The sequence below is a fragment of the Rhinopithecus roxellana genome, chromosome 14, assembly GCF_007565055.1.
Source record: "Rhinopithecus roxellana isolate Shanxi Qingling chromosome 14, ASM756505v1, whole genome shotgun sequence".
Taxonomy (NCBI): Eukaryota; Metazoa; Chordata; class Mammalia; order Primates; family Cercopithecidae; genus Rhinopithecus; species Rhinopithecus roxellana.
Window position 1 is genome coordinate 47,730,394 of NC_044562.1, and position 8,298 is coordinate 47,738,691.

Genomic DNA, 8,298 nt, shown 5'->3' on the forward strand with positions numbered 1-8,298 from the left:
AACATTATTAGATATTATGTATTTTTTTTAAATACAAGGTCTTTGAACACCACATCTTCATTTTTGGCTGGCTGCACCTCAAGTGCTCAATAGCCAAAGGGGGCTCTTGGCTGCTGAGTTTAACTGCACATGGCTATCACATGCCTTTTCTCTTTTTTGTTTTTTAACTTTTATTTTGGGTTTTGGGGTACAAGTGAAGGTTTGTTATATAGGTAAACGTGTCACAGGGGTTTGTTGTGCATATTACTTCATCACTCAGGTATTAAGCCAATACCCAGTAGTTATCTTTTCTGCTTCTCCCCCTTCTCCCACCCTGTCCTGTCAAGTAGACTCCAGTGTCTGTTGTTTCCTTTTTTGTGTTCATAAGTCCTTATTATTTAGCTCCCACTTATAATGGAGAACATGCAGTATTTGGTTTTCTGTTTCTGCGTTAGTTTGCCAAGGATAATAGCCTCCAGCTCCATCTATTTTTCCCAAAAGACATTATCTCATTTTTTTTATGGCTACATAGTATTCCAAGGTGTATATGTATCATATTTTCTTTATCCAATCTGTTATTGATGGGCATTTAGGTTGATTACACGTCTTTGCTATTGTGAATAGTGCTGCAGTGAACATTAATGAGCATGTGTCTTTATGATAGAATGATTTATATTCCTCTGGCATATACCCAGTAACGGGATTGCTAGGTGGAATGATAGTTCTCCTTTTAGCTTTTAAGGAATTGCCATACTGTTTTCCACAATGTTTGAATTAATTCACACTTTCTCCAACAGTGTGTAAGTGTTCCCTTTTCTCCACAACTTTGCCAGCACCTGTGATTTTTTGACTTTTGAATAATAGCTATCTGACTGGTGTGAGATGATATCTCATTGTGGTTTTGATTTGTATTTCTCTAATGACCAGTGATGTTGAGCTTTTCTTCATATGCTTGTTGGCTGCGTGTATGTCTTCTTTTGAGAAGTGTCTTTTCATGTCCTTTGCCCACTTTTTAAGGGGTTATTTTTCTCTTCTAAATTTGTTTTAAGTTATTTATAAGTTACTTATAGATTTGTAAGATGCTTACGTTGCAAATATTTTCTCCCATTCTGTAGGTTGTCTGTTTACTCTGTCAGTAGTTTCTTTTGCTGTATCACGTGCCTTTTCAACAATATCCACCAGGTGTCACAACAAATTTACCGCTCTAAAGCAGCACATCAACCCCGTTCTTCTCTTCGTGGCAAGAGTTAGGATTCTCTTTGTATTCACATATTTTCTACTTTCCACATATTTGGTATTTCACTTAAAATTTTTTCCTGGATAATTAAGAAATTAAGCAATGTGAAGTTTACTACTTAAATAATCAAATTTGAATGCAAAACTACTTGTATATCTGATACACCATTCCTTAATTTTTCTGTAATTTCATCCTAGATGATCTGCCTGGTGAGAAGGCAAATAATTGTGAATTACATGAGCACTCAATACTTAACAACATAATAATAATTATTTTAAAGTTAGATCATTTCAGATACCCAAGGAGTTTTCATAACCTCGGAAGCAATTAAATGGTTTTCTTTTTACCATCTCAAATTGTTTAATAGAATATACTAAAAATAGAAACCCAAAGGTTTAAAAAGTAACAAAATGTTCTGTTACAAAACTGCACACTGTTATTGCAATCTACTGATTGCCAAGGGAGGTTTCTACTTCTTACATACACAGTGAGCTCTGATGGGAGTATGATGTTTGCATTTAATCACAGTTATTAATTTACATTTGCTTATTTGTAGGTTGTGATACAATTTCCTTTTATATGACAGAAAAACTGCCTTTGTTTTTAATATTTTTTGGTTTTAACTTTTATAGTCTTTCACGTTAGGTATCTTCTAGGTAAAATTAAGTATAATTTAGAGACTGAGTTTCCTCAAGTACTTTCTTCTTTTAGAAAATCATTAGTTTATAAAATTTAAGAAAGTATGTACAGATGCCATACAGAATGAATCATGAATGGAAAGAAGATTGAAATGTGAGTTTTTATCGCTAACTTCCATAAAATGAGTATAGTTTAGTTTTATATCAATAATTATATCAATAATTAAGCTTTCTCTTTGTCCTGTTAGTTTCAACCACATGGTGTGTAAGATAATAATAAACTCGATTCTAGTGAGAAACCATAATTATTTATCTCTGAAGGATTTGTACTGTCAATTAGGTTCAGAAGAAAAGAATCAGATTTGGCATCTTAACTCATATATTAAAGAGAGAAGTGACTAGTGTTGTAGCCATAACTATAGAAGAAGATGGAAAAATCATTAAGTGAAAGTGTGCAAATAATATTTTAAATAAAAACATAAAATCTTAAATTAGGATAATGTATACATTTATTTGCCTTCTGTTTGAATAAAGCTTTCAAAAACACATCCGAGAAAAATTAACCACATACGTAAGTCATATTTCTAAGTGAAATAATCAAATACATGCAATTAATATTTGTTTGCTGCTCAACTGTTTACATGTTTTTTGGATTTCTTTTGTGAAGAAATTTTTGCAAAGGCTGAGGGTTTAATTTGTTTATTCTTGTTGAAGCACAATGCTCACACAGTCCAAGAGATGGCAGCCAATACCTTTTGTAAAACAAATGACTTGTGTTGATACTTCATTGTGGCAAATGCAGGTACTTTATTTTAATAACATCAACACTGAAGCAATTATTAAAAGAATGAAAATTGCTGAAATTCTAAATGAAAATCATGGAAATTCTAAATTGCTAAATTCTAAATTCTAATTTTTGTATGTGTGCTTTAAAGAGATTGCTCAGAGTATTTTACAAGGTAAACTGAACAGATTTCTCTCTCTCCTTTTTTTCCACTGAGTTCAGAGCCATGGTTTCTGCCAGAAGATTAACCTAGATTTACTTATAGAATAGTAGACTTAAAGAATAAATTGTAATATCAATAATTATTTCAGAAGCATTAAAATTAAATACATAAAATATTAATAACATTATTTATTAATAGAGTGTTTGTCAGAACTGATGACTGAGTTTTTTTTTTTGGAATATCATAGTTACTTTTTTTGTTAGACTCCTAATTAAAATCAAGTCATTTTTATGATAGATAGGAGGGATTCTTCACAATGTAAGAAAAGAAAAGCAAATAAAGTGAATATTTTATTTCTACATTTGTTTTAAGGAGGTATTTAAATTCTGAATATATTACATTGTGTAATATTAAGCTGCTTTGTTATGGGATTCTTCAGGCTAAGGGAAGACATTAAGGAAAGCCACTGTCTTGTTTTAGGCTATCTAATCAATTACAGTAACGGGCCCAGGAACTCAGCTTTCCTAAATTCCAAAATTCAAATACAGAAACCTTTATATTAGTGTGTTAGGTTTGTAATGTTGTACAACAAATTGCCACAAACTTTACTGCTTAAAGAAACAGCCATTTTCCCATACTTCTATAGGTCAGAAGTCTGACTACCGCTTAGCTGAAGGTCCCAGAAAGCTAAAATCAAGATGTTGTCTTGGCTGTCTTCTTGTCTGGAGCTCATGTGGTTGTGGCAAGATTTAATTTCTTGTGGTTGTAGTACTGAGGTCCACATTTCCTTGCTGACAGTCATCTAGGGGCTGCTTTCCACTCCTAGAGGCCACCTGCATTCTTTGCCCTGTGGCCTCCTGTATATTCAAAGCCAGCATTAGATAATCTCCCTGACATGGAGTCCTCTGATGCTTTGAATCTCTTTTATCAGGAAGAACCTGTTTCCCTTTTAGGGCTCATGTGATTAGGCCAGACTCTGCGATTGTAATCTTTCTACTTTAAGGTCAACTGATTTGGGAGCTTAATTACATCTATATAATGCTTTCACACTAGTACCTAGGTTAGTGTTTGATTGAATGAGAAGTGTGTGTATATACCAGGGACCTGAAATCTTAGAATTCTGCTTACCACAACCAGACTGTAGATTGTAAACACCATTTTACTTAGAAAATACATAGACGTTTTCACATTGGAGTGGTTAATTCATCATTAGAGAGGGGCTTTATTCATTTTTTGGTGTTAATGCACCACTTATTTTCTAAGTAAGTTTGTTCATACCAATAGCTCACTAAAGAAAAGAGTGATAAAAAATAATCTGGAATGACCCATAAAAATAACTTGCAAATACAACTGAGGATTTGAGACCCCTAATCTTGCAGATAACCAATTTTTAAAAGTTTTTTTCTAGTACCACTTCTGAACTACTGGGAATTTATGTCAAAAATAATGTCACAGGAAAACTTCTCCAGTACTTTTATAGTCAGATTTGGGAACAACTGTAATCTTAATATTATCTTATTTTAACTTGTCCAAGGCCCCTATGACCTAGTAGTACAACCACAGCTAAAACTTTGCTTTCCAGACATTCAGGTCTAATTCTTTTTATACTGCCTACTGTGCCCGGTCTCCCATCAGTGGGAGAAGATAAGGCAAATCTACATCTCTCCAGAGATTGCTATAAATGGATACTAAAGGACTGGCAAACTCTCACAACTACCTGTTAATGGTATATTTTAACTGGAGACTTTCTGAACTAGGATTCTGTTTCAGCTATCCATTGCCACAATAATGCTATGAAATAAGCAATCACAAAATAGCAATGACATAAAACATGTACTGATTTTTTGCTTACGAATGTATGGGTAGGCTGGTTGGGTCTACTTAATGCTAGCTGGGCTCACTCATGGGTTGGTGGTCCAATCCTATTTGATTAGCAACTTAAAAAATTTTTGGTTTATTTATTTGTTTAGTGATAGGGTCTTACTCCATCACCCAGGCTGGGGGTGCAGTGGAGTGGTCACGATTCACTGCAGCCTCGACTTCCCAGGCTCAGGTGTTTCTTCCACATCAGGCTTCTGAGTAGCTGGGATCACAGATGCATGCCACCAGGCTGACTAACTTTTGTATTTTTTTTTTTTTTTTTTTTTTTTTGGTAGAGATGGGGTTTCTCCATGTTTCCCAGGCTGGTCTCAAACTCCTTGGCTCAAGCAGTCTGCCCACCTTGCCTCCCAAAATGCTCCTCCAAAAAAGGAGTGTGCCACCATGCCCAGCCTGAGCAACTTTTATTTTTAAGGTAAGCAACTAAAGATAAACAGTTTGGATTTTCATGAAGGAAGAAAGTGAATACTAGAAATTACAGTCTGATAAATGGATCATGAGCAAAATGTTGAGGGTCCTGTTAACCAAGCCATGGAGAGAGGCATAATTGTCCCAAAATCCATTCATACCAAATTAGCCGTTCTTATATCCACCTCCTTACCCCTTGCTCTTAGGGATTGAAAAAGAATATTCCATGCTGCAAAGTGCATGGTGTGGTGTACAAAAAAATCCTGACGACGTTGAAATTTGTCTCTCCGATACGGAAAAGACAAAAGCAACCTAATAACCGTAATGCTTTGATTGCATATAAACATATGACAACAATGATCATCTCCAAGATTAAGTTGGATGTAGCCAAATGATCACACACCCTAATCATAATGTCTTTTCAGAGGAGAACATTTAAAATAACAACCAATCACTTAATGATACTATTTTTGTCTCATGTTGATATATTTATTCAACAGACCTTTATTAAATTCACTTCCTGGGAGCCAGACTGTGATGGATGCTGGAAATATAAAAATGAATAGAACCCTGAACTTTGAAGATTCAATATCTAGGGGTGGTGTTAAAAACCTGAGTAGTTACAGCAACATTGTAAGTGTTTTAATAATCAAATGAAAACTATATGTTAATAAAATACTTCTAATAAATATAATAAATCTAAAAAGGGCAACAGGAATACAGAAGAGGCGACAGTTAATTTTGTCTTGAAAAGTTGGAAATTTTGGAAAAAATCCAAAAAATATAGGAAAAAAAGCATGAAACCATGTAGAAACATTTTACTGTCTTGGAGCATGGATTGTAAAAAGACACCTATAATAGCAGGAAAAGGACCAGCCTGTGAAAATCTCACACCTTGAGATAGATTTATGTCCTCTGGCACTGGCAGATGATTTAGTCCTGCTAGAAAATGATGTGCATCATGTGAGACAGAAAGGGTTGTGGGAGTTGTGGCTAGAAAGCAGGTACCAACAGTAAGCTTGTTAAAGAGTTGGGCTTACTTAACAGTAAGCTTGTTAAACAGTTGGGCTGCAGTTTAATGATGTTAAGATAGAATTACTGTCTTTGAGAACAAGATAGTAGGTAGTAGAAGGGCCTTATATACTAGGGATCTTATTTTATGAGAAATAAGGAACGATTACAGAATTTTAAGTAGATGAATGACGTAGTTTAATTTCTGTTATAGAAACATTACTCTAACAGCAGAGAAGAGGTTGAGTTAGAGAAAAAGATGGGAGGTAGGGAGGATACTAAATTTGTGTAAGTGATGAGTTGAACTAAAGCAGTGGAAGGTGAATAAAGAAGAGGGAGTGGTAAACTGAGTTTGGAAAATCCTCTAGTCTTAGGAGGGAATCTCAGATAACTACTAGCTTTCTTGCTCAAGTGACTAGTTAGATGATGGTGCTACTAACTGCTTAGTTGGTTATGTACTCTACTGTACATAGGGAATCTTATTTTTGGTATAAAATAATAAATTTATTTAGAAGATGGCTGATTTTGAGTTATTTGTGAAATATACTAAAGGAGCTGTTCAGTGCTGGAAAATACAGACCTGGAGCTGAATATAGACTTGGGAATCATCACCATGTAACTGGTTATTGAAACCTGTAACATTCCATTACTTAGAGGCCTTGCAGAATTGTAAAAAAAATCAAAGACAGAATCAAGGTGAGTATGTCCATTAAACATAGAATATGTCCATTGTTCCACAGAACATTGGTGAAAATGTTCTGAAGCCTAATGTGAATGTTTCAAATACGTATGCTGCATTCAGTATTTATATGCTTCCTTTTCCTAATATGGAGCTACCAACTTTAAATAGTAAAAAAGTTAATTTGAAAAAAATCCAAATAGGAGTCACATATTATTTCTTTCAAGACATATTTGTAGCTATAAATTGAAAAGTATACTCTAGTCTGGGTGTGGTGGCTCATGCCTGTAATCCCAACACTTTGGGAGGCTGAGATGGGCGATCACCCAAGGCCAGGAGTTTGAGACCAGCCTGGCCAACATGGTGAAACGCCGTCTCTACTAAAAGTACAAATTAGCCAGGTGCAATCCCAGCTGCTTGGGAGGCTGAGGCAGAAGAATCGCTTGACTCCGGGAGGTGGAGGTTGCATTGAGCTGAGATGCTGAGATTGTGCCACTGTACTCCAGCCTGGGGGACAAAGAGACTCTGTCTCAAAAAAAGAAAAAAAAGAGAAAAAAAAAAAAAAGAAAAGTGAACTGTAAAACAAAAATTGTGGAAAAATTATTATATTAGTATTTTGTTGAATTTTCTTTTCTTTTTTAGAGAAAAAGTCTTGGTCTGTCATCTGGGCTGTGATCATAGCTCATTGCAGCCTTAAACTCCTGGGCTCAAGGCGATCCTCTGCCTTAGCCTCTTGAGTAGTAGAGACTACAGGCTTGAGCCACCATGCCTTGCTAATTTTATTTTATTTTTGATAGATAGGATCTCACTATGTTGCCCAGGGTGGTCTTGAACTCCTGGTCTCAAGCCATCCTCCCACCTCAGCCTCCCAAAGTGTTAAGATTTATAGGCACAAGCCACCGTAACTGGCTATAACTATTTTTCAGTGGGGTTAATGGACATGCCATTTTAGCTTGTGAAGTCTTAATATCTAAGCAGTATTTTACAGAATTTTATAAGGCATAAAAATATTTCCAATAGCACCACTTCAAATTGTTCTTCCACAATACATTTAGGATTTTATTTAATGAATAACCTGATGTTGATGAGTATAACTGGTAAATACTGCATTTATTTCTTCTTAAAGATTCCTGTGTCTCTGCAGGCTGGGTTAAATCCCTTTTCTCTAGTTAATATATGACTAGAATATCCTTTTATCATGGCACTTATATTATTACTTTGAAATGCTCTATTTGCATGTCTATCACCATACACATCCTTATGTGAGTAATATATAAAACTGAAATTCAATTTCATGAAATAATATTTATATTTGTAATAAGTAATGTAAAATAAGTAATATTTGCTTGTAAAAGCAAATATTTTCCATGCCATTCCATGTCATTCCATCCTTTCCATCCCATTAGAAACATCAGTGCAATATAAAATACTGATTTAACAAATCTCTAATTTGTGTCAAGCTGTGGTTTGAAAAAAAAGTCCTAAGGCATATCTCTCTTATCCTTGTATCTCTGGTGTTTA

General features: G+C 34.8%; 1 long non-coding RNA gene across 1 annotated transcript; it reads left to right on the top strand.

The window, feature by feature from the left end:
- The first annotated feature begins 5,061 nt into the window (after positions 1–5,061).
- LOC115893215 lies at positions 5,062–6,759 on the top strand. The gene is made up of 3 exons (XR_004053190.1): positions 5,062–5,094; positions 5,588–5,720; positions 6,651–6,759. It is a non-coding gene; the product is annotated as an uncharacterized LOC115893215 (long non-coding RNA).
- The last annotated feature ends 1,539 nt before the right edge of the window (positions 6,760–8,298 follow it).